Raw genomic sequence first — 24189 nt, forward strand, 5'->3', positions numbered from 1 at the left:
AGCCTGGACACAGTCCTTCAGGGCCACACTGAGAGGGGCAAACGGCACTTTGGCCTTTCTTGTCTCTCTTCACTGACAGCAAAGTCCCCGTGTGAGTTAATCTTGAGGCGTGTAAGAAATGTGTCCCAGCCGCTCTCTTCCATGGTTCAGAGCTCCTAGGCATGGAACAGAAGGCTCCTTTACAAGAGTCAGGAAGAACAACGGTGAATGCTGGAAACGTGCTGTCAAATCAGAGATTGGTGTAAAACTGCGATCTGCTCCTGACTGAAAGTGACACGGCAGGTTTAAGTTTCTAGTCTAAAAATCACAGGTAATTATTCCACGAAGATTTAACATGATTGTGTGACAGTCCTGAGTCTACCATTTTAAGGCAGGCATTAACCCATTTAATATAAACCCGTTTAAAATAAATTGGTTAAAGCCTACATTAAAATAGCAGACGGAGGAGTTCACAGGAGCCTGTTAACTGCTGGTACAATTATACAACAGACATTTGATCTCCAGATAAAGAAGGACCTGCAGTGTGTTTCCAGGAATTCCCTGTTTTATTGATGTGTGTGTTAGACACCAGGATAACTAAAAATACATGACCGGAACATCCACGGGGATGCCATCCCGATAGTTACTCTGGGATCACTCCCACTGTGGAACTCCACTACTGACCCTGCTGAAGGTTGTAGGCTCAGGGAGTGGGGCCTTCAGAAGTGGACGGTAAGAACGCTGGGTTTTATTAGATCAGATTTAATATGAAATAGAGTCATAAAAGTAAAGTCTTCCTAGTTTTATGTACATGTATATGTTTAATATGAGTAAACTTTGTATTAAAGACCCGTGTCTAGTGAACTATTAGCTTGTAATCACCTCAGACAGAACAGGCTCTAATTATCCCTTTTAAGCTGAAACAGACCTCGTGTGAACAGAACCAGCAGAGCTGAGAACTGCCTGTGTGGACTGAGCCGAACCGTGAAGGCCATTTGTTTCTTGAAATGTCCCAGTAAAAGCAAACTCTGACATTGTTCTGACTTGCAGATTCCTCGTAGCTCCAATGAACAGAAAGCGGTTACTCGATGAACCCTAAACAGCCATCCAATGGAATGCTTTGTTTGATATATATCTTTCAGCTCAATGGTTTGATTGGCCGAGGTAACCAGGGTCACATGGGCTGTACCTGATTGGGCTTTAAATACAAGAACAGTTTGCAGCTCAGCTGTGTAAAAAAGTTTTCCCCCATGTCGCCTTTGGTCCTTCCGCCAATCACCTTATATCTGTGTCCTCTGGTTCTCGACCCTTCCGCCAATGGGAACAGTTTCTCTCTATCTACTCTGTCCAGAACCCTCATGATTTTGAACACCTCTATCAAATCTCCTCCCAACCTTCTCTGCTCTAAGGAGAACCACCCCAGCTTCTCCAGTCTATCCACGTAACTGAAGTGCGGGAAAGGCGGAGCGAGGCGAGAGCGGACCCTATTGTGATGGCGCCGATGAAGATGGCTGCCATCCTTGTGGGCTCCGTGCGTACCAGGCAGCTAAGTGTCCTTTGCTGCTCGTTAAGAAAAAAGCATTTCACTGACTGGATTTCACTGTTGTATTTGGTTATGTGACAAATTTTAAAAAAATTGAATTTAGAAGCATTCTTGTCAATCTTTTCTGCACCATCTCTAAGGCCTTCACATCCTTCATAAAGTGTGGTGCCCAGAATTGGACACAATACTCCAGTTGAGGCCGAGCCAGTGTTTTATAAAGGTTCATCATAACTTCCTTGCTTTTGGACTCTATGCCTCTATTTATGAAGCCCAGGATCCCGTATGCTTTTTTAACCGCTTTCTCAACCTGCCCTGCTACCTTCAACGATTTGTGCACACATACCCCCAGGTCTCTCAGTTCATGCACCCACTTTAGGATTGTACCCTTTAGTTTATATTGCCTCTCCTCGTTCTTCCTACCAAAATGTACCACTTCGCACTTTTCTGCGTTAAATTTTATCTGCCACGTGTCCGCCCATTCCACCAGCCTGTCTATGTCCTCTTGAAGTCTATCACTATCCTCCTCACTGTTCACTATACTTCCAAGTTTTGTGTCATCTGCAAGTTTTGAAATTGTGTCCTGTACACCCAAGTCTAAGTCATTAATATATATCAAGTAAAGCAGTGATCCTAGCACCGACCCCTGGGGAACACCACTGTGTACCTTCCTCCAGTCCGAAAAACAACCATTCACCACTATTCTCTGTTTTCTGTCACTTAGCCAATTTCGTATCCATGCTGCCACTGTCCCTTTTATTCCATGGGCTTCAACTTTACTGGCAAGCCGATTATGTGGCACTTTGTCAAACACCTTTTGGAAATCCATGTACACCATGTTAACCGCATTGCCCTCATCAACCCTCTCTGTTACCTCATCAAAAAACTCAATCGCGGGGAATTGTGGGTGCTGCGGCCGCCATTAGTCAGAGGCTGTCGGGAAGAGTTTTATTGCAGGCTGATGGAAGTCGGTTCCTGGCCGCCTGTGTAGGTCTTTTTGTTGCTTCAGTTTGAGCTGGAGTGGAGATGGAGGAGAAGCTGCTGGGCTTAACACCCAGTACTTCTGAGCCCAGGAGGACCCAACAATTTCCAATGTGAGACTGTCAAGGGAGGTGGATTCTGGGGGAGGTTAGGTTGCTAAGCAGACACTGTTCGCACAGTGTAAAAGAGTATTGTTTTAGGAACAATTATTTCTGTAAAGGCTTTTAATCCATTTTACATACAGATTTAAAAAATTAATTCTTGGGATATGGGCATCGCTAACAAGGCCAGCATATATTGCCAATCCCCAGTGTCCCATTGAGAAGGTGATGGTGGGCCTTCTTCTTGAACCGCTGCAGTCCGTGTGGTGAAGATACTCCCACAATGCCAGGAGTTACCAGATTTTGACTCAGCAACGAACGGTGATATTTGTCCAAGTCAGGATGGTGAGTGACTTGGAGGGGAACATGGTGGTGATTGTGTTCCCATGTACCTGCTTCCCTTGTCCTTCTACGAGCTGGAGGTTGCAGGTTTGGGAGTTTTTGTCAAAGTTGTTGTCGAGCTGCAGATGTATAAAGTCTCTCTCCTTTGACCCCTCCCACTCCCATCTCTCTCTCTCTCCCCCCATAGAGGCCAGAGTCGTGTGTAGGCCCAGACCAGGTGGCAGGTTCCCTTCCCTGAAGGACATCAGTGAACCAGTTGGGATTTTACGACAATCCGGCAGCTTTCATGGTCACTTTTTTCTGGTGCCGACCCCACAAATGACCAGATTCATTGAGCTCAATTTCACAACCTGCCTTTGTGTTTTTGTGTGTTCTCGCTCACGCTCCCTTTTTCCTGTTTTAAATTCATTTTACAGGGTGTTAGAAAGGGAGGATTTGTAGACGGGAAAATCAAACAAAACATCACATCAAGATCTGACAGAGTCACTTGATTCATTGGGACCTGAATATCATCAGCCTTTGAGCATGGAAGCAAAAAGCACCGTTCACAGCGGGGAGAAACCGTATACGTGTTCTCAATGTGGACGAGGATTCAGTCGATCATCTGGCCTGTCGAGACACAAGCGCAGTCACACCGGGGAGAAACGGTGTAAATGTGGAGACTGTGGGAAGGGATTCAGTTACCCGTTTGAGCTGCAAATTCATCGACGCAGTCACACCGGGGAGACACTGTTCACCTGCCCCGAGTGTGGGAAGGGATGCACTCATTCCTCTGCCCTGCTGAAACACCGGCGAGTTCACACTGACAAGAGACCTTTTAAATGCCCGGACTGTGCGAAGTGCTATAAAAGTTCCAGGGAACTGACGTGTCATCAATGTGTTCACACTGACGAGAGACCGTTCAGGTGCTCTCACTGTGGGACTGGGTTCAGGTGATCATCTGACCTCACTGTAAACCAGCGCACCCACACTGGGGAGAGGCCGTTCACCTGCTCCGTGTGTGGGAAGGGATTCACTCAGTCATCCCAGCTTACTAAACACCAGCTTGTTCACACTGATGAGAGACCTTTTAAATGTTCTGACTGCGAGAAGTGCTTTAAAAGCAAAAAGGATCTGCTGACACACCAGCGAGTTCACACTGGGGAGAGGCCATTCACCTGCTCCATGTGCAGGAAAGGATTCGCCCATTCATCCCAACTACTGAAACACCAGCATGTTCACACTGGGGAGAGGCCGTTCACTTACTCTGTGTGTGGGAAGAGATTCACTGATTCATCCAACCTGCTGAGACACCAGCGAGTTCACATGTGACTGCAGAGGTTGGATTCTGCTGTTATTGCTGCTGTTAATCACATCCAGGACTGAACCGTGTTCATTCTGACAGTTGGGGTTTGTTTCTGCTGATGTTAATAACCCCTATAACTAGGCTGGAATTTAATATTCCGGAGACGTTAAACCGAGGCCCCGTCTGCACTCTCAGGTGGATGTAAAATATCCCATGGCACTATTTTGAAGAAGAGCAGGGGAGTTATCCCCGGTGTCCTGGTCAATATTTATCCTTCAATCAACATAACAAAAAAAATAAGATTACCTGGTCATTATCATGTTGCTGTTTGTGGGAGCTTGTTGTATGCAAATTCGCTGCCACATTTCAACAGTGACTCCACTTCAAAAGTACTTCATTGCCTGTAAGTGCTTTGGGATGTCCTGAGGTCGTGAAAGGCGCTATAGAAATGCAAGTCTTTCTTTTATAAATGTCAAATAATCAGCTTTGTTTAAAACACATTGTTGTAGATTTTCTTCTTTCCCACCTGAGTGTTTAGCATCACCTGGCTGGAGCTCAGAAAGGACAATCTGGGGGAGGATCGTACGGCGGGAACAGAACTTCAGCCTGGACACAGTCCTTCAGGGCCACACTGAGAGGGGCAAACGGCACTTTGGTCTTTCTTGTCTCTCTTCACTGACAGCAAAGTCCCCGTGTGAGTTAATCTTGAGGCGTGTAAGAAATGTGTCCCAGCCGCTCTCTTCCATGGTTCAGAGCTCCTAGGCATGGAACAGAAGGCTCCTTTACAAGAGTCAGGAAGAACAACGGTGAATGCTGGAAACGTGCTGTCAAATCAGAGATTGGTGTAAAACTGCGATCTGCTCCTGACTGAAAGTGACACGGCAGGTTTAAGTTTCTAGTCTAAAAATCACAGGTAATTATTCCACGAAGATTTAACATGATTGTGTGACAGTCCTGAGTCTACCATTTTAAGGCAGGCATTAACCCATTTAATATAAACCCGTTTAAAATAAATTGGTTAAAGCCTACATTAAAATAGCAGAGGGAGGAGTTCACAGGAGCCAGTTAACTGCTGGTACAATTATACAACAGACATTTGATCTCCAGATAAAGAAGGACCTGCAGCGTGTTTCCAGGAATTCCCTGTTTTATTGATGTGTGTGTGTTAGACACCAGGATAACTAAAAATACATGACCAGAACATCCACGGGGGTGCGATCCCGACAGTTACTCTGGGATCACTCCCACTGTGGAACTCCACTACTGACCCTGCTGAAGGTTGTAGGCTCAGGGAGTGGGGCCTTCAGAAGTGGACGGTAAGAACGCTGGGTTTTATTAGATCAGATTTAATATGAAATAGAGTCATAAAAGTAAAGTCTTCCTAGTTTTATGTACATGTATATGTTTAATATGAGTAAACTTTGTATTAAAGACCCGTGTCTAGTGAACTATTAGCTTGTAATCACCTCAGACAGAACAGGCTCTAATTATCCCTTTTAAGCTGAAACAGACCTCGTGTGGACAGAACCAGCGGAGCTGAGCACTCTGCCTGTGTGGACTGAGCCGAACCGTGAAGGCCATTTGTTTCTTGAAATGTCCCAGTAAAAGCAAACTCTGACATTGTTCTGACTCGCAGATTCCTCGTAGCTCCAATGAACAGGAAGCGGTTACTCGATGAACCCTAAACAGCCATCCAATGGAATGCTTTGTTTGATAAATGTCTTTCAGCTCAATGGTTTGATTGGCCGAGGTAACCAGGGTCACATGGGCTGTACCTGATTGGGCTTTAAATACAAGAACAGTTTGCAGCTCAGGTCAGAGAGCACCCCGGGAAGAAGAAAGCTGACGGCTACAGCCAAGGTGGAACATCCTTCGGGCTGTCCCTGGAGAGGGAGCACGCGGTGTCCGCCGGGACGCTGGAGGCCTTCCGTGACCGGTGGGCACCGGAGGGACTGGAGTCAATTGTCAACACCAGCAACAGTATTCGGATCTGATTTAATTATAATTTGGAGTTGATTGTTCGTGCCCCTTTAAAAAGGGGGCCCTCTCGGTAATGTGACATCGATTGATGACAATGTCATTCTAATTGGCATTTTAAAAGAGTCAAACATCCTTTCGTGCCTCCCAGGCTTGGCAATGATCAAAGTCTGAGTTCATGGATACAGCTTGTTAGATTATGACTCTTACTATATAACTATAATATTGTAAATATTACAATAAATATTCCTTTGTAGAACCTCCCATGTAAATATTTTGCACTCATTTAGTATAGGAGTTGTATTACTGTAGAATCTACATATTAAAAATAAAGCCTGTGCTCAGGGGGATTAAGGTGTGTAGAGTGTTTCATTGGAGATCTCGAACTCAACTAGGAATAGCGTAAAAGCTCATCAGGATTGTAAACAACTTCAGTCTGACATACACTGGAGATTGGTGTCAGTGACTGTGGGGTTGGTTTACATCAGACAGGAGGAGATTGGTGTCAGTGACTGGGGTTGGTTTATATCAGACAGGAGGAGATTGGTGTCAGTGACTGTGGGATTGGTTTACATCAGACAGGAGGAGATTGGTGTCAGTGACTGTGGGGTTGGTTTAGAACATAAGAAATAGGAGCAGGAGTAGGCCAATCGGCCCCTTGAGCCTGCTCCACCATTCAATAAGATCATGGCTGATCTGATCCTAACCTCAAATCTTCTATCACTCTCCAACCCACCCGAACCCATGTGATCTCCCGGGAGAGGCGAAAAACCAGGTAAAAAACCCAATGGCCAATTTGGGAGAAAAAATCTGGGAAATTCCTCTCCGACCCATATAGGCGATCGAAACTCGTCCAGGAGATCACTCTGTCCCTATATTTTCTACAGTACTTACCTTCTGTAAAGGCGATCTCCACCCCAGCCAGGAACAGGAATAAAACCATCTCCTGAAATCTAATACAGAATTAGAACACAAGAAGTAGGAGCAGAACCAGGCTACATGGCCCCTGGGCCCGCTCCACTACCCACAAGGCCATGACCATTCCGAACCTAGACTCATGTCCAATTTCCTGCCCGCTCCCCGTAACCCTTAATTCCCTTTACCTCTAGGAAACTATCTATTTCTGTTTTAAGTTTATTTAATGATGTAGCTTCCACAGCTTTCTGGGGCAGCAAATTCCACAAACCTACCACCCTCTGAGTGAAGAAGTTTCTCCTCATCTCAGTTTTGAAAGAGCAGCCCCTTATTCTAAGATTATACCCCCTAGCTCTAGTTTCACCTATCATTGGGAACATCCTCACCGCATCCACCCGATCAAGCCCCTTCACAATCTTATATGTTTCAATAAGATCGCCTCTCATTCTTCTGAACTCCAATGAGTAGAGTCCCAATCTACTCAACCTCTCCTCATACATCTGCCCCCTCATCCCCAGGATTAACCGAGTGAACCTTCTTTGTACTGACTTGAGAGCAAGTATGTCTTTTCTTAAGTATGGACACCAAAATTGTATGCAGTATTCCAGGTGCGGTCTCACCAATACCTTGTACATCTGAAGCAATACCTCCCTGTTTTTATATTCTATCCCCCTAGCAATAAAAGCCAACATTCCATTGGCCTTCTTGATCACTTGCTGCACCTGCATACTAACTTTTTGAGTTTCGTGCAACAGGACCCCCAGATCCCTTTGTACTACAGTACTTTCCAGTTTCTTGCCATTAAGATAATAACTTGCTCTATGATTTTTCCTGCCAAAGTGCATAACCTCACACTTTCCAGTATTGTATTCCATCTGCCAAATCTCTGCCCTCTTACTTAGCCTGTCTATGTCACTTTGCAGGTTTTTTATGTCCTCCTCACTCACTACTTTCCCTCCCATCTTTGTGTCATCTGCAAACTTTGATATGTTACACTCGGTCCCCTCCTCCAAATCGTTAATATAGATTGTAAAGGGTTGGGGACCCAGCACTGACCCCTGCGGAACACCACTAGTTACTGATTGCCAGTCTGAGAATGAACCATTTATCCCAACCCTCTGCTTTCTGTTAGAGAGCCAATCCTCCACCCACGCCAGAATATTACCCCCAATCCCGTGATTTTTTATCTTGAGCAATAATCTTTTGTGTGGCACCTTGTCAAATGCCTTTTGGAAGTCTAAATACACTACGTCCACTGGTTCTCCTTTATCCACCCTGTATGTTACTTCCTCAAAGAACTCAAGCAAATTTGTCAAACATGACTTCCCCTTCATGAAACCATGCTGAGTTTGTCCTATTAAATTATTTTTATCCAAATGTCCCATTACTGTCTCCTTAATAATGGACTCTAACATTTTACCCACCACTGATGTTAGGCTAACAGGTCTATAGTTTCCAGCCTTCTGCCTACTACCCTTTTTAAATAAGGGTGTTACATTAGCAGTTTTCCAATCTGCCGGGACCTTTGCTGAGTCCAGGGAGTTTTGGAAAATTATTACCAATGCATCCACAATCCCTACCGCCACTTCCCTCAAGACCCTAGGATGTAAGCCATTAGGTCCAGGGGATTTATCCAGCTTGAGTCCTATTATTTTACCAAGTACCACTTCCTTAGTGATTTTAATCATATTTAGCTCCTCGCCCCCTAGAGCCCCCTGTTTGTCCAGTGTTGGGATATTCTTAGTATCCTCTACCATAAAGACTGATACAAAATATTTGTTCAGTGTTTTTGCCATCTCCATGTTTCTCACCATTAATTTCCCGGTCTAATCCTCTAAGGGACCAGCATTTACTTTAGCCACCCTTTTTCTTTTTATATAACTATAAAAACTTTTGTTATCTGTTTTTATATTTTTTGCTAATTTACTTTCATAATCTATCTTCCCTTTCTTAATCAATCTTTTAGTAATTTTTTGCTGACTTTTAAAGACTTCCCAATCCTCTATCCTCCCACAAGATTTGGCTACCTTATATGCCCTTGTTTTTAGTTGGATACTATCCTTAATTACTTTACTTAGCCACGGATGGCTGTCTTTTCTTTTACACCCTTTTTTCCTCAGTGGAATATATATTTTTTGGAAGTTGTAAAATAACTCCTTAAATGTACACCACTGATCATGTACCGTCTTACCCTTTAATCTATTTTCCCAGTCCACTCTAATCAATTCCACTCTCATACCTTCATAGTCTCCTTTATTCAAGCTCAGCACGCATGTTTGAGATCCAACCCTCTCACCCTCTACTTGAATACGGAATTCAACCATGTTATGGTCACTCATTCCAAGGGGATCCTTTACTAGGACATTTTTAATTAATCCTGTCTCATTACACAGGACCAACTCTAAGGTTGCTTGCCCCCTGGTCGGTTCAGTTACATACTGCTCAAGAAACCCATCCCTAATACACTCAATGAACTCATCCTCAAGGCTGCTCTGCCCAATTTGATTTGTCCAGTTAATATGATAGTTAAAATCCCCCATAATTATAGCTGTTCCCTTATTACAAGCCTCAACTATTTCCTGATTAATACTCTGTCCAACAGAGTTGCAACTGTTTGGAGGCCTATAGACTACGCCCACTAATGTTTTTTTCCCCTTATTATTCCTTATCTCCACCCAAACTGTTTCACTATCCTCCTTTGACCCAATATCATTTCTCTGTATTATAGTGATTCCTTCCTTTATTAACATAGCCACCCCACCTCCCCTCCCTTCCTGCCTGTCCTTCCTGATTGTTAAATAACCCGGTATGTTTAATTCCCAGTCATGGTCACCCTGCAGCCATGTTTCTGTAATGGCCACAAGATCATACCCATATGTAGTTATTTGTGCCATTAACTCATTAATTTTGTTACGAATGCTACGCGCATTCAGATAAAGAACTTTCAAATATGTTTTGTGACACTTAGTTCCTGTTTTTTCCCCTTTTACTACTTTACCTTTTACTCCATACCTTCTGTCCCTTCCTGACACGTTCTGTTTTTTAATTTCCCCACTGCTACCTAAGTCTATGACCTTCTCCGTTGTCATTTCTGTTATTTGCTCTCTAGAAACCTCCCCCCCACTAATTAGTTTAAAGCCCTCTCTACAGCCCTAGTTATATGATTCGCCAGGACTCCAGTCCCAGCACTGGCCAAGTGGAGTCCGTCCCAACAGAACAGCTCCCTCCTGTCCCAGTACTGGTGCCAGTGTCCCAAGAAGCAAAACCCATTTCTCCCACACCAGTCTTTGAGCCACGCATTTAACTCTTTAATTTTATTTATCCTAGCCAAATTCGCTCGTGGCTCAGGATTATTACCCTTGAGGTTCTGTTTTTTAATTTGACCCCTAGCTGCTCATACTCCTTTAACAGAACCTTATTCCTTGTCCTATCTACATCGTTTGTACCAACATGGACCACGACAACTGGATCCTCCCCCTCCCACTCCAAGTTTCTTTCCAGCCCAGAAGGGATGTCCTTAACCCTGGCACCGGGTAGGCAACACAGCCTTCGGGACTCCCGCTCTCGACTGCAGAGAACCCTATCTATCCCCCAAATTATACTATCCCCTACCACTACAACATTTCTTTTTACTCCCTCCACTTGAATGGCCCCCTGTACCACGGTGCTGTGGCCAGGTTGCTGATCCTCCCTGCAGTCCCCGCTCCTGCCCTCACCGGGAGTAAGAACCTCGATCCTGCTTGACAAGAGCAAGGGCTGCGGCTCCTTCAACACTACATCCTGGATCCCTGTACCTTCCTCACTCATAGTCACACCGTCCTGTCCCTGACCACGGACTACATCTGCAGTAATTAATTTCATAGGTGTGACCACCTCCTGGAACTTCTCCCCCTTCCTGATGTGTCGCAGTGTCTGAAGCTTGGTCTCAAGCTCTTTAACATGGAGCTTGAGTTCCTCTAGCAGCAAACATTTATCGCAAATTTAATCACCGTGAGCCTCAATGGGGTCCACCAGCTCCCACATTTCGCAACAGTGACACATCACCTGTTCACCCATATCTGTGTAATTAATTAAATTTCTTATTATTAGTTATGAAGACCCTCTGCCCCGATATAGATGATAATATTGCACCACTATTAAATAGGACTTACCAACTTAAAGGTATAGAAGAGAAGGAAGAGGACCTACCAACCAGCTGATCACCAACCTCCCTCGTGAATGCTGTCTGGGGGACCTGTCTGGTTGAATTGTCTCGCTGCTCCACATCCACAGTGTTGGATTAGCCTGAGAGTGGGAAGCAAAACAGAGCAAAAAGCAACCCCTCACCTCCCACTTGCCCGAACTCTCCCACCTACCAAACTCTACTTACACTGGTGTCAGTGACTGTGGGGTTGGTTTATATCAGACAGGAGGAGATTGGTGTCAGTGACTGTGGGGCTGGTTTATATCAGACAGGAGGAGATTGGTGTCAGTGACTGGGGCTCGTTTATATCAGACAGGAGGAAATTGGTGTCAGTGACTGGGACTGGTTTATATCAGACAGGAGGAGATTGGAGTCAGTGACTGTGGGGTTAAGAACATAAGAAATAGGAGCAGGAGTGGGCCATTGGGCCCATCAAGCCTTCAATAAGATCATGGCTGATCATCGACCTTAACTCGTGCTTGACTAATCTGGAATTTTTTGAGGATGTAACTGGTAGAATAGATAAGGGAGAACCAGTGGATGTGGTGTACTTGGACTTTCAGAAAGCTTTTGATAAGGACCCGCATAAGAGATTAGCTTGTAAAGTTAAGGCACATGGGATTGGGGGCAAGGTACTGACTTGCATAGAGAACTGGTTAGCAGACAGGAAGCAAAGAGTTGCAATAAATGGGTCTTTTTCCGAGTGGCAGGCAGTGACTAGTGGGGTACCGCAGGGATTGGTCCTAGGACCCCAGCTAGTCACAATATATAATAATGATCTAGATGAGGGAACTAGATGTAATATCTCCAAGTTTGCAGGCGACACAAAGCTGGGTGGGCGTGTGTGCTGTAAGGAGGATGCCGAGAAACTCCAGTATGATTTGGACAGGTTGGGTGATTGGGCAGATGCATGGCAGATGCAGTATAATGTGGATATATATGAAGTTATCCACTTTGGTGGCAAAAACAGGAAGGCAGGTTATTATCTGAACTGCAATAGATTGGGAGAAGAGAAAGTGCAATGAGACCTGGGTGTCCTTGTGCACCAGTCGCTGAAGGTTAACATGCAGGTGCAGCAGGCGGTTAAGAAGGCAAATGGTATGTTGGCCTTCGTAGTGAGAGGGTTTGAGTACAGGAACAACGATGTCTTGCTGCAGTTGTACAGGGCCTTGGTGAGACGACACCTTGAGTATTGTGTGCAGTTTTGGTCGCCTTATCTGAGGAAGGATGTTCTTGCCATGGAGGGAGTGCAGCGAAGATTCACCAGACTGATACCTGGGATGGCAGGAATGAAGTATGAGGAGAGATTGGGTCGATTGGGCTTGTAATCACTAGAGTTTAGAAGAATGAGAGGGGATCTCATTGAAACTTATAAAATTCTAACAGGACTAGACAGACTAGATGCAGGAAGGATGTTCCCGATGGCGGGGGAGTCCAGAACCAGGGGTCACAGTCTAAAGATAAGGGGTAAGCCATTTAGGACAGAGATGAGGAGGAATTTCTTCACCCAGAGAGTGGTGAACCTGTGGAATTCTCTACCACAGAAGCCAATTGATTAAATATATTCAAGAAGGAGTTAGATATATTGCTTAAGGCTAAAGGGATCAAGGGATATGGGGAGAAGGCAGGAACAGGGTACTGAGTTTGGATGATCAGCCATGATCTCATTGAATGGCGGAGCAGGCTCGAGGAGCTGAATAGCCTACTCCTGCTCCTATCTTCTATGTTTCTAACTCCACTTTCCCGCCCAATCTCCATATCCCTTGATTCCCCTAGAGTCCAAAAATCTATCTATCTCAGTCTTGAATATATTCAAAGACTCAGCATTCACAGCCCTCTGGGGCAGAGAATTCCTAAGATTCATAACCCTCTGAGTGAAGAAATTCCTCCACATCTCAGTCTTAAATGGCCTACCCTTTATACTGAGACTATGACTCCTAGTTCTAGGCAGTCCAGTCAGGGGAAACAACCTCTCAGCATCTACCCTGTCAATCGCCATCAGAATCTTGTATGTTTCAATGAGATCACCTCTCATTCTTCTAAACTCCAGCGAGTATATCACACAGGAGATTAGTGTCAATGCAGTGAAATCTCTTGCAGGGTTTATCCCTGTGAAAATTCTGCTGGATAATCAGGAATGTGGGTACTGGGGGTCTCCTGTGTAAATAATTGCAGAATCACAGAGGGATCTTTACTCGGACTGTAACCCGTGCTGTACCTGCCCTGGGACTGTTTGATGGGACAGTGTATCACAGAACAGAATCACAGAAACCCCACAGTGCAGATAGAGGCCATTTCGGCCCATCGAGCCTGCACCGACACATATCCCACCCGATCCCCGTAACCCCTACACCAACACATATCCCACCCTATCCCCATAACCCCACGTATTTAATCCCCCCTAACACTAAGGGTCAATTTTATATCATAGCCAATCATCCTAACCCGCACATCTTTGGACTGTGGGAGGAAACCGGAGCACCCGGAGGAAACCCACGCAAACACGGGGAGAATGTGCAAACTCCACACAGACAGTCACCCGAGGCCGGATTCGAACCCGGGTCCCTGGCGCTGTGAGGCAACAGTGCTAACCACTATGCCACCGTGTAGAGGGAGCTTTACTCTGTATCTAACCCGTGCTATACCTGCCCCAGGAGTGTTTGATGGGACAGTGTAGAGGGAGCTTTACTCTGTATCTAACCCGTGCTGTACCTGCCCTGGGAGTGTTTGATGGGACAGTGTAGAGGGAGCTTTACTCTGGATCTAACCCATGCTGTACCTGCCCTGGGGGTGTTTGATGGGACAGTGAAGAGGGAGCTTTACTTTGTATCTAACCCGTGCTATACCTGCCCCAGGAGTGTTTGATGGGACAGTGTAGAGGGAGCTTTACTCTGTATCTAACCCGTGCTGTACCTGCCCTGGGAGCGTTTGATGGGACATTGTAGAGGGAGCTTTACTCTGTATCTAACCTGTGTTGTACCTGCCCTGGGGGTGTTTGATGGGACAGTGTAGATGGAACTTTACTCTGTATCTAACCCGTGCTGTACCTGCCCTGGGAGTGTTTGAACCTGCAAGTTAATAAGACGAGGCATTAGCTAGAATCTTACACCCTAAGTCTCTCTGCTCCTCCACTCCTTTCAAAGTTTTACCATTTCATGTACATTTCCTATGTTTTTCTTCCTCCTAAATCTATTACCTCACACATCTCCCGTCTGAAGAACATCCATTAACCACTACTCTCTGTTTTCTGCCCTTTACCCAACTTCCTATCCACGCTGCCCCACTCCCTTTAATACCGTGAGCCTTAATTTGATCAACAAGCCTCCCGTCCGGCACCTTATCAAACACCTTTTGACAATCCATCTACACAACACCCACTGCATTTCCTCCCTCACTGCACCGAGTGCAGCCCCAGGCCCGATTATAAAAACAGTGAACATTATCCACCCGCCTGCGCCCTCAGCAAAGGGGCCCCGCCCAAACTCCGGGACAGACAGGAAGTCAGGGAGCGTCTGTAAATGGAGGAGATGTGGTGACTGGTCAGGGAGTGTCTGTAAATGGAGGAGAAATGGAGACTGGTCAGGGAGCGTCTGTAAATGAAGGAAAAATGGAGACTGGTCAGGGAGCATCTGTAAATGAAGGAAAAATGGTGACTGGTCAGGGAGCGTCTGTAAATGGAGGAGAAATGGAGACTGGTCAGGGAGCGTCTGTAAATGGAGGAGAAATGCTGGCTGGTCAGGGAGCATCTGTAAATGAAGGAAAAATGGTGACTGGTCAGGGAGCGTCTGTAAATGGAGGAGAAATGGAGACTGGTCAGGGAGCGTCTGTAAATGGAGGAGAAATGGTGACTGGTCAGGGAGCGTCTGTAAATGGAGGAGAAATGGTGACTGGTCAGGGAGCAGCTGTAAATGAAGGAAAAATGGTGACTGGTCAGGGAGCGTCTGTAAATGAAGGAAAAATGGAGACTGGTCAGGGAGCATCTGTAAATGAAGGAAAAATGGTGACTGGTCAGGGAGCGTCTGTAAATGGAGGAGAAATGGAGACTGGTCAGGGAGCGTCTGTAAATGGAGGAGAAATGGTGACTGGTCAGGGAGCGTCTGTAAATGGAGGAGAAATGGTGACAGGTCAGGGAGCATCTGTAAATGGAGGAGAAATGGTGACTGGTCAGGGAGTGTCTGTAAATGGAAGAGAAATGGTGACAGGTCAGGGAGCATCTGTAAATGGAGGAGAAATGGTGACTGGTCAGGGAGCATCTGGAAATGGAGGAGAAATGGAGACTGGTCAGGGAGCATCTGTAAATGGAGGAGAAATGGTGACTGGTCAGTGGCCTTTATTCCACTTATTGGACACAAGGCTCTTTGTCTCACAACACACTGGCTCAGATTTTAACAATCGGTTTGCAGGGAATAGTGAATTGAAAATTGCAAAACTGAGATTGTTAGAATTACACAGGATATACGGCACAGAAACAGGCCATTCGGCCCAACCAGTCCATGCCGGCTTTTATGCTCCACTCGAGCCTCCTCCTGTCTTTCCTCATCTAACTCTATCAGCAAACCCTCTATTCCCTTCTCCCTCCTCTGCTTGTCCAGCCTCCCCTTAAATGCATCGATACTATTCGCTTCAACCACTCCCTGTGGTAGTGAGTTCCACATTCTCGCCACTCGCTGGGTAAAGAAGTTTCTTCTGAATTCCCTATTGGATTTCTTGGTGACTGTCTTATATTGATGGCCTCTAGTTATGCTCTTCCCCACAAGTGGAATCATTCTCTCTGTATCCAGTCTACCTTCCATTCCACTAGGAATGGAAAAGGACAGGGATGGGCCGGAAATAAAGGTTCTAAATTGGGGGAAGGCCGATTTTAATAGGATAAGGCAGGATCTGGCCAAAATGGACTGGGATCAGCTACTTGTAGGAAAATCCGCATCGGAGCAATGGGAGGCTTTCAGAAGGGAGATTGGGATCATACAATGGCAACATGTTCCCGTAAAGGTCAAGGGTGGTTCCAAAAACCACAGGGAACCATGGATGTCAGGGGATATACGAGAATGGATTAGGAAAAAAAGGAGGGCTTTTGGTAGATACAAAAGGCTAAAGACGGAGGAAGCCCTAGAGGAGTACAAAAAGTGCAGGGGGATACTTAAAAAAGAAATTAGGAGATCAAGGAGGGGCCATGAAATAACACTGGCAAGCAAAATAAAGGAAAATCCGAAGATGTTTTATAAGTATATTAAGGGTAAGAGGATAACTAGGGAAAAAATAGGGCCCATTAGGGACAAAAGTGGCAATCTGTGTGTGGAGCCGGAAGATGTAGGAGGGGTTCTAAATGAATTTTTTGCATCTGTTTTCACTATGGAGAAGGACGATGTAGACATAGAAATAGGGCGGGGGGACTGTGATATGCTCGAACATATTAACATCGAGAGGGAGGAGGTATTGGCGGTTTTAGCTGGCCTAAAAATGGATAAATCCCCAGGCCCGGATGAAATGTATCCCAGGCTGCTGTGTGAGGCAAAGGAGGAGATTGCGGGGGCTCTAACACATATATTCAGGACCTCTCTGGCCACAGGGGATGTGCCAGAGGACTGGAGAACCGCTAATGTAGTACCATTATTCAAGAAGGGTAGTAGGGAAAAACCGGGGAACTACAGGCCAGTGAGCCTAACATCAGTGGTAGGAAAATTATTGGAAAAAATCCTGAGGGACAAAATTTGTCTCCACTTGGAGAGGCAAGGATTAATCAGGGATAGTCAACATGGCTTTGTCAAGGGAAGATCATGTCTGACTAATTTGATTGAATTTTTTGAGGGGGTGACTAGGTGTGTGGATGAGGGTAACGCAGTGGATGTGGTATACATGGATTTCAGTAAGGCCTTCGATAAAGTCCCGCACAGGAGACTGGTCAAGAAGGTAAGAGCCCATGGAATCCAGGGTGCCTTGGCACATTGGATACAAAACTGGCTTAGTGGCAGAAGGCAGAGGGTGATGGTCGAAGGTTGTTTTTGTGACTGGAAGCCTGTGGCCAGTGGGGTACCACAGGGATCGGTGCTGGGTCCCTTGCTGTTTGTGGTCTACATTAATGACTTGGATATGAATGTAAAGGGTATGATCAGTAAGTTCGCGGATGATACAAAAATTGGTAGGGTGGTAAATAGCGAGGAGGGTAGCCTCAGTCTGCAGGACGATATAGATGGGTTGGTCAGATGGGCGGAACAGTGGCAAATGGAATTGAACCCGGAAAAGTGCGAGGTGATGCACTTTGGGGGGACTAACAAGGCAAAGGAATACACAATGAATGGAAAGACCCTAGGCAAGACGGAGGGTCAGAGGGATCTGGGTGTGCAAGTACACAGATCCCTGAAGGCGGCGGAACAGGTGGATAAGGTGGTAAAAAAGGCATATGGGATACTTGCCTTCATTAGCCGAGGCATTGAATATAAGAGCAAGGAGGTTATGATGGAGCTGTATAAAACACTGGTTAGGCCACAGCTGGAATATTGTGTGCAGTTCTGGTCGCCACACTACAGGAAGGATGTGATCGCGTTAGAGAGGGTGCAGAGGAGGTTCACCAGGATGTTACCAGGGCTGGAGCGCTTCAGCTATGAAGAGAGACTGGGCAGGTTGGGTTTGTTTTCCTTGGAGCTGAGGAGGCTGAGGGGGGACATGATTGAGGTGTACAAAATTATGAGGGGCATAGATAGGATGGATGCTGAGGGGCTTTTTCCCTTAGTAGAGGGGTCAATAACTAGGGGGCATAGATTCAAGGTAAAGGGCGGGAGGTTTAGAGGGGATTTGAGAAAGAACTTTTTCACCCAGAGGGTGGTTGGAGTCTGGAACTCACTGCCTGAAAGGGTTGTGGAGGCAGAAACCCTCACAACATTTAAGAAGCATTTGGATGTGCACTTGAAATGCCATAGCATACAAGGCTACGGGCCAAATGCTGGAATATGGGATTAGATTAGACAGGGCTTGATGGCCGGCGCGGACACGATGGGCCGAAGGGCCTCTATCCGTGCTGTATTACTCTATGACTCTATGACTCTATGACCTTTCCAGAATCTAGGGAATTGTGGAAGATCACGACCAATGCATCCACTATCTCTGCAGTCACCTCTTTTAGAACCCTCGGATGTAGGCCGTCAGGTCCAGGGGATTTGTCGGCTTTTAGTCCCATTACTTTCTCAAGTACTTTTTCGTGACTGATATTAATTACTTTAAGTTTCTCACTCTCATTAGCCCCTTGGTTCCCCACTATTTTTGGTATCTCAACTTTCTACAGTGTAGTTCACGAGTGGTCGGGACCTCTCGCCCTGACTGAGGTGGCTGAGAAGCCTGCGCAGCCCCTCCGTGTCAAGTATGACAATGTGGACATAGATGTGCTGGGTAAAGTGCTGAGTCCGGCCCAGGTACTGACTGCAGCTGAGAGCTGAACACACAGGGACCGCTCCAGTGCCTGGAGCCAGCAACAAGAGGCAACAAAAGCAAGGAAGGCACAGAGTCCAAAAGCAGAGAAGTTATGATGAACCTTCATAAAACACTGGGTCGGCCTCAGTTGGAGTATTGTGTCCAATTCTGGGCCCCGCACTTTAGGAAGGATGTGAAAGCCTCAGAGATGGTGCAGAAAAGATTTACAAGAACGGTTCCAGGGATGAGGGATTTCAGTTACGTGGATAGACTGGAGAAGCTGGGGTTGTTCTCCTTTGAGCAGAGAAGGTTGGGAGGAGATCTGATAGAAGTGTTCAAAATCATGAGGGGTCCAGACAGAGTAGATAGAGAGAAACTGTTCCCATTGGCGGAACGGTCAAGAACCAGAGGGTATATTTTAGGGATGTTGGCCTGAACGAGAACACTGGCGTTGGTGCACCTATCTTGCCAATGGATTTGCAGGATCTTGCGGAGGCAGCATTGGTGGTACCTCTCCAATGCTTTGAGGTGCCGGTTGTACATGGTCCATGTCTCTGAGGCATACAGAAGGGCGGGTATTACTACTGCTCTGTAGACCATGAGCTTGGTGCCGGGTTTGATGTCCTGGTCTTCAAACACTCTCTTCCTCAGGCGACCAAAGGCTGCACTGGCACACTGAAGGTGGTTGGACTTCGTCATCGACAGTAGGCTCCTGAGGTATGGAAAGTGGTCCACGTTGTCCAAGGCCTTGTCATGGATTTTGATAATCGGGGGGCAGTACTGTGTGGCGGGGGCAGATTGGTAGAGGACTTTTGTCTTACGGATGTTTAGTGTAAGGCCTATGCTCTCGTATGCTTCAGTGAAGGTGTTAACAATGGTTTGGAGTTCGACCTCCGAGTGAGCGCAGGCACAAAATCTACAGAGAGATCAGATACACAAATCTTTAAAAGTTGGAGGATAAGTTTATAAAGTGGTTTAAAAATGTTACCCGAGGTTTTTTATAAATGGGGTGTAGAAAACAAAATCATCGGTTCGGCTGCAGTTAGAATAAGTTTTGGGAATCTTACACTAGGAAAGATGTCGGGGCCACAGAGAGGCTGCAGAATAAATTCACTGAGGTTATACCACAGATGAGAGGCTTTAGTTATCAGAGAATCAGAGAATGATACAGCACAAAAGGCGGCCATTCGGCCCATCATGCTTGTGCCAGCTCTTTGGGAAAGCTATCCAATTAGTCCCACTCCTTTGCTCTTTCCCCATATCCCAGTAAATGTTTTCCCTTCAAATATTTATCCAATTCTCTTTTGAAAGTTACTCTTGAATCTGCTTCCTCCACCCTTTCAGGCAGTGAATTTCAGATCATAATAACTCGCTGGGTAAAGAAATGTTTCCTCATGATGGTCTGTCTGCAGTGAAGCGCCTGTTTGAGTTTCTAACTGAGGTGAACTTCTCTTTCCCAGGAGGAGAGACGAGAGAAACTGGGGCACTTCTCATTAGAACAAAGCAGAGTGAGAGGAGATGTGAGCGAGGTGTTTAAACTTGATCAACGACACCGACCAAAATATCAGAGACACTCCCTGTCCCTCAGGATCTGTGTCCAGGGGAGAAGCTGATGGGTTTATCAGATCATCTTTGGGTTAAATGTTGTGCTCGTGGAGCTGAGCCCCTGGTGTCAGCATCAAACACTCTCCAGTCGGGTACAGCACGGGTTAGATACAGAGTAAACCCATCAGCCGCTCCCCGACACAGATACCGAGGGACAGGGACAATGACATTTCTCACTCAATAAGGTATAAATTGATCCTGTACCTCTCCCCATTAATCCTGGGCTCCACACGGGGCGAATCCTGCTCCTGTTTCCCTTCCTGTAACAGCACTGAGCTAAACCCAGCCCATAATGAGCAGGGCTCAGGGAGGCTGGTTGCTAGGCACTGCAGTGATGTCATAAAGCAGGGCCATTCAGCCCAGCTGGTCGTCTCCTTGTCCCTTTAAAGGTGGAGAGCCGGGACACCCTGTCTCCAAACACATCCCAGCTGTTCATACTGAGAATCCCCGGGGAAGGCCCAAGGCCCAGAGTGTGGAACACAACCAAGGGGGAAAGAGGAGGAGAGAAGGGGAGGTAAATCAAGGAGTCGGGACTGAGGGACACCAAGCTTCAGTTTTAGAGCCTGTAGACTTCAGGAGGGGAAGACTGAGTTCAGTAGTTTTAGGATCCAGGGAGAGAACAAGGAGCAGATGGGGAGACTGGTGTGGATTCCAGCACAGTGAGGATGTAGGGGGAGGGAGATTGTGTCGGGCCGTGTATTAGGGGTGTGGGAGGGACAAGAGAGGAAAGGTCAGAGGAGCAATTACTGCAGCAGTGCCCATAAATAGTGAGAGAGAGAGAAGGTGGGGGTTCGAGTGGACCAGGGACAGTCTGTTAAACTCTCGGTTTGCTGTGACCAGTTTTCCTTCAGTTAAAAATGGCCTCCTGTAGCCCAGTGACACAAACAGCCCATTAAACTCCACCAATGGCCTTTGGTCTGGTGAGGTCTCCCTGTGTGAAACATCGGCTGTTGTTAAAGCTTTTCATTCTGACACGCTCATACTGAGAAATGAGCTGCAGAACTGCCGACACCGTCAGCTTTAAGGAGACGTTTCCCTTTGGAGATTGGATTGTCGATTGAGTTTGTTTAAACTGGTGTTAAAGTAACAATGCTGCTTTGCCCCGTGACAATAACAGATTATCAGAATATTTCCCATAGGTTAAAATCCAATATTACAGGGCCTCACTGCCCTGGAGGGTTGAAGTGGACCCTGCGATATAATAGAATTTTCTGTCCTGTCAGACTTGGACATCTTGTAGATCCATCTTTTAACAAGTTGTGGGAACTCAGTTCTCAGATGGATTCCACTCAATTCGTAACAAGTCCTCAATCAGCTCGTCTTATTGTCAAGACATCAAGGACTCAACACACTGCGTGTGGGAAACAAAGCTAATTTATTTGATATTGAGACAGATTAAACTCCAGCCCAGTTATAGGGGTTACTAACATCAACTGAAACAAACCCCAACTGTCAGAATGAACGTGGCTCAGTCCTGGATGTGATTAACAGCAGCAATAACAACAGAATCCAACCCCTGCAGTCACTTGTGAACTTGTTGGTGTGTCCGCAGGTGGGATGAACGAGTGAATCCCTCCCCATACACGGAGTAGGTGAACGGCCTCTCCCCAGTGTGAGTGTGTTTGTGTGTCAACAGATCCTTTGTGCTTTTAAAGCTCTTCTCACAATCAGAACATTTAAAAGGTCTCTTATTAGTGTGAACAAGCTAGTGTGCCAACAAGTTGGATGAATAAGAAAATCCTTTCCCACGCACGGAGCAGGTGAACAGACCCTTCCCAGTGTGAACTCGCTGGTGTGTCAGCAGATACTTTGCGCCTTTAAAGCTCGTCTCACAGTCAGAACATTTAAAAGGTCTCTTATCAGAGTGAACAAGCTGGTGTGCCAACTGGTTGCATAATTGAGCAAATCCTTTCCCGCACACGAAGCCGACAAATGGCCTCTCCCCAGTGAGAATTCACTGGTGTGTCAGCAGGGTGGATGAACCATTGAATCCCTTCCCACACATGGAGCAGGTGAACAGCGTTGATGTTTTTCCAGCTCAGATGGGTAATTGAATCCCTTCCCACAGTCCCCACATTTCCACGGTTTCTCCGTGGTGCGGGTGTCCTTGTGTCTCTCCAGGTTGGATGATCAGTTGAAGCCTCGTCCACACACAGAACACGTGTACGGTTTCTCCCCGCTGTGAACGGTGCAAAGTTTTTTCAGGCTGTGTAACTCTTGCCACAGTCAGTGCACTGGAACACTCTCACTCAGGTGTGTGTGTCTCAGTGCTTTTCCAGTCACACTGATGTTTGAAATCTTTTCCCACAGACAGAACAGACAAACATTTCTCCTTCCACATTCAGAAGCCGATGATATTCAGGTCATGATGAATCGAGTGACTCTGTCAGATGTTTGGTTTGAGTTTCCCATCTGTAAATCCTCCCCTTCTAATACCCTATAAAAGGAGTTTACAAAAGACATCACTGTAAGTACAGGATAGAAATTCAGAACAGACAATCCTAGTTTCTATGGAACATTCTTTCCTCTCTTGTTCCCCCAAAGCTGTAAATCCCCGACCCACACACTCTCCCTCCTCCCTGTGCTGAAATCTAAACCCATCGCACCATCTCCAACATTTTTCCTTTCAATCAACTTTTCTTCCTCCCCCTGAAGGTGTTGACTCTGATGGGTTCAGTTCTACACTCATGAGGGACTGGAAGCCAGCACCCTCTGTGGCCCGGACTCTGTCATAAAACCATGGCTTCAGAAGAGAAATTGAAGAAACTATTTGAAAGAAGGTGTGGTGGTGAAATGTTGGGCGGGTGCTCAGCATCTCACACAATGTGTAAGATTAACATTCCACATGTGTGAACCTTTCATTCCATCCCTGATTTGGGAATCTCTTGAGCTGGCACTTCTTGTCCCATTATACTGAGTTGGTGCAACAGGAGAGCCCGGGATCAGGGGGATATTGGACAGGAAGCACACAGCACGGACATTACACTGCAGGTGGGATATGAGAGAGTGTTACAGTGAGGGCTTCGGGCACTTTATTAAACACACACACAGCAGAAGCACATTAATCTGATGGGAGATCACTGACACACGAGCAGCCAGCGGTGTGGAGCCTCCTGAGAGTCCGGCCCCTTTACAGCCAGTATTTACAGGAGCTGGGACACAGAAAGAGTCTCAATAAAATCACTGATATATTTGTTCACATAAACCAACCCCAAAAAATGCTGAATGATTTCTCCTTCATTTACAAATGCTCCCTGACAAGTCAACATTTTTCCTTCATTCAAACACCATTTAACCTTCCTTCACAGACTCATCACTATTTCCCCATACTTTACAGATGCTCCCTGACCAGTACCATTGAAAGGTCAATAACTAGGGCACAGACTTAAGATGTTGGCAAAAGAACCAGAGACGACATGACGGAAAGGTTTTTCATGCAACGAGTGGTTATGATTTGAAATGCACTGCCTGATAGGGTGGATGTGCCTCAATAAATCCGAGACTCAATGTTAGCGAAACAAAACAAGGCTTTTATTGACTTAGAAGGTAACACACAGAGGAGAATGTATCTTCCATCCAGCGGTCTGCCGTACTGGATGTGCTGCAGGCTGGGCCAGCTTACATAGGAGCCAGGTATGGGCGGAGCCCTACACACAGTACAATACAATGGAAATGAAACTGAAACCAACCACAGTCACAGGCAGAGAAATACTGATGAGTGATGAATGGAATATTTCATCACATTCACCCCTTCTATAGATTTAGTCTGTTCGGGGGTTTGATAGTCCTCTGCGACCGACGTGGCTGTTGTGGTGCCGCGGGTGTCGGCTGGGTGTCCCCGGTGGCCTCCTGGGTCTCTGCCGGGGGTGCCGCCAGG

The 24189-nt window shown here is 46.3% G+C and overlaps 1 pseudogene; it reads left to right on the forward strand.

Moving 5' to 3' along the window:
- Window positions 1–24189, forward strand: part of LOC147118767 (uncharacterized) — a 166371-nt pseudogene that overhangs the window by 50511 nt on the left and 91671 nt on the right.

Source organism: Somniosus microcephalus, chromosome 4 (genome assembly GCF_052327205.1).
Source record: "Somniosus microcephalus isolate GS21.2 chromosome 4, FLI_Smic_1.0, whole genome shotgun sequence".
Taxonomy (NCBI): domain Eukaryota; kingdom Metazoa; phylum Chordata; class Chondrichthyes; order Squaliformes; family Somniosidae; genus Somniosus; species Somniosus microcephalus.